Source organism: Alligator sinensis, unplaced genomic scaffold, assembly GCF_000455745.1.
Source record: "Alligator sinensis unplaced genomic scaffold, ASM45574v1 scaffold744_1, whole genome shotgun sequence".
In the NCBI taxonomy this organism is placed as follows: domain Eukaryota; kingdom Metazoa; phylum Chordata; order Crocodylia; family Alligatoridae; genus Alligator; species Alligator sinensis.
In genome coordinates this window covers 400765-404039 of record NW_005842241.1, presented here as the reverse complement: position 1 = coordinate 404039, position 3275 = coordinate 400765, and the positions used below count along the sequence as shown (strand labels likewise).

Genomic DNA, 3275 nt, shown 5'->3' with positions numbered 1-3275 from the left:
GGGTCCTCCTCTGTAATCTAGCCCGCTCTAGGGCCTTCTCCGTATGTCTCTATGCTAGTGCCCCTTCCTGGGCTCTCACTGTGCCCACTCCGGGCTCTCTCTAATACAGTGCCCCTCACTGGGACTCTTAGTAACACTGCCCCTCTCTTGGGACTCTTGAGGCCCACTCTGGGCCTTCTCCAAAATAATCTAGTCCACTTTGGGACGTCCTCTCGAGCCACTGGTCTTTTAGGCCCACCGCACTGCTAACCTCTCATTTGCCAGGTGCACTGTGCTGCTATCCCCTTTCCCTGGGGACCACCGTAGCACCGCCCTTCTCCTGGGGCGCTGTACTGCTAACCCCTTTTCCTCCGGGGCAACCACAGCACCCTGCCCCTGTCCTGGGTTTTCTGTAGTGCTAGCCTGTTACCGGGCTCGCTACGCCCGTCCTGGGCTTCTCAATCTTGCCCCCCCTTGGGCCTCTCTCATATTGCCCCCTGGGGCCTCTCAAACATTGCCCCTCTTGGGCCTTGAACTGGTCCCCCTTCTCTGGGACCTTCCGGACCCCCGCTGGGCTCCTTAATAATACCGCCCCCTGTTTGGGGCTCTCTATGCCCACCCTGGGCTTCCTAATAAAATCGCCCCTCTCTCTGGGACCTGCTGTGCCCACACTGGGCTCTTTAAATACCCCTCTCTGGGCTGGGGTCTACACACCCCACAAGTTGCACCCTTACTGGCGTCGGGGTCCTCACACTCCTGTGAGCCCCCCCCTATGAGTATTGCGCCTTCACTGGCGCTAGGGCCCCCACACCACTGTGGGTCCCTTTATGAGGATAACGCGCCCTCTTGGCACTAGGGCCCCACCCCTCTGGGGTCCCTATGAGGCCTCCTCCAACCCCTAATAGCCTCACCCAAACCACCAGTGTAATACAAACACTAAAGCAAATACCAGCCTCCTGGCTATAACCAGAACCCAAGGCCCTGGGCCATAACAACATAAGCCTCCTGGCTGTAATTTAACATCATTGCTCCAGCCTCTGGAGCTCTCACGAGCCATACTTGCTGTTAGGCTTTCCCTCGCATCCTAACTGCAGGAGCTCCTGGCTACTGGCAGGGAACCACTAGCCTGGCCTTGGCTCTAGGCTTTATAGGAGCCAGGCCCTGCTCCCTCAGGATCAGCTGACTCATTAGTTGCCCTGGCAACCTGAAGCTATGCTCATTATCTCTGCTAAGGCTTTCCCCCAGCAGTTCTCCCCTCTCTAGGACCGAGGCAGCGAGGTGCGCCACGACAAAGAGTAACATGGAACCCTCACAATTCCTTGTTGATTTCTCTTGGCACTCGAATACAGAGCATACTAACCGTCCAAAAACTAAAGAAGCCAACTTACTGATAACAATATTATGTACACAGGATGAAGTCTGAAAGGGACCTTTCAAATTAGGCAAATACAGTTGTAGTATTCCAAGGTCTGTTCAGATATATAATCCCATGCATTCTTATACATGCACATGGAAAAACACCTCTTCTTGTACTGAGAGTTTGGTATACTCCTGAATCTGGTGCTATTCATGGGGAGGTACCTACTTTATCAGAATTGAAAACCAAATGAAAAAATCATGCCAAGGAGGGGATGGTGGTTAATTATTGCTGCTGGCATGCATCATCGCAAATAATATTAGCTTTACATTTGAGTTTAACTTGCATATCATTCCTTAATGTAATTCAACCAATTTTCAGTTGATGTGAAATATTGGAACTAGTACTTAAGAAGTGCAGGTATGAAGTTCCTGAATATCTCAAAAAATCATTAGGACATGGCTGATAAATACCCTCTGGCATGAATATTTCGCACCCCTAGATTTACAAAGCTGTTTTGACCATGCCAAGGTTTTCTTATATTAGGATTGACAGGTTTTTCATGTTTGACAGATAGCAAAAATACACTGTTGTACTTCATCTCTATCTGTCAACTAAGGCTAGTATCACAATGATAGTTTCAGAGTCCTAACTGGGCTACCTAAATACAAGTTTCCTGATTTTTCTGAGGTGTTATACACATGTAATTCCTGTTAAAGTCAAAGGAAGCTAAAGGTTTAAGCCCTAATGTAGTTTCAGAGTCTATATGTCCAAAGAGTTGTTTTCCCATCCAGAAAAAAATGGAAGTCAGTTTTTGTCCAAAATTCACAAACTTTCTTCTTGATATTATATAAGAGAATCATAGAAAACAAGGGTTAGAAGGGAACTCAGGTCATCTATTCCAACCCCCTGCTCAAGCAGGACCATCCCCAACTAGATCATTCCAGCCAAGGCTTTGTCAAGCTGGGCCTTAAAAACCTCTGAAGATGGGGATTCCACCTCCTCTGTAGGTAACCTGTTCCAGTTCTTCACCACCCTCTTAGTGAGAGTTTTTTCTTATATCCAACCTAAACTTCCCTTGCTGCAACTTGAGACCATTGTTCCTTGTTCTGTCATCTGCCACCACTGAGAACAGTCTAGTTTCATCCTCTTTGGAACTACCCTTCAGGTAGATAAAGGCTTCTATCAAATCTGCTCTCAGTCTTCTTTGCTGCAGACTAAATAAGCCCAGTTCCCTCAGCCTCTCCTCATAAGTCATGTGCCCCAGCTCCCTAACCATTTTCATTGCCCTCTGCTGGAGGCTCTCCAATTTGTCCACATCCTTTCTGGAGAGGTGGCCTCAAATCTGGACACAATGCTCCAGATGTGGCCATACCAGTGCAAAGTAGAGGAGAAGAATTACTTCCTTTGATCTGCTGGCAGTGCTCCTATTGATACAGCCCAGCATGCTGTTAGCCTCTTGGCAACAAGGGCACCCTGTTGACTCATATTCAGCGTATTGTCCGCTGTAACCCCCAGGTTCTTTTCTGCAGACCTGTTGTTTAGCCACTTGGTCCCAAGACTGTAGCAGTGCGTGTGTTTCTTTTGTCCTAAGTGTAGGACTTTCCACTTGTCCTTGTTGAACCTCATGAAGTTTCTTTTGGTCCCGTCCTCCAATTTGTCTTTTTTACTCTGAATCCTAGCCCTACCCTCTAGCATATCTACTACACCCTCCAGCTTGGTGTCATCCGCAGACTTGCTGAGGGTGACATTTATCTCACCTTCCAGATTTTTAATAAAGATATTGACCAAAACTGGCCTGAGGCCTGACCACTGGGGCACTCCATTTGATATAGTTGCCAACTAGACCTCGAGCCATTGATGATCACTACCTGTTGAGTCTGATGGTCCAGCCAGCTTTCTGTCCACCTTACAGTCCTTTCATCCAACTCGTACTTCA

General features: G+C 48.1%; 1 protein-coding gene across 4 annotated transcripts in view; it reads left to right on the top strand.

The window, feature by feature from the left end:
* The window catches only part of PCCA (propionyl-CoA carboxylase subunit alpha), a 465712-nt gene that overhangs the window by 150815 nt on the left and 311622 nt on the right, over positions 1 to 3275 (top strand). The window lies entirely within an intron of this gene.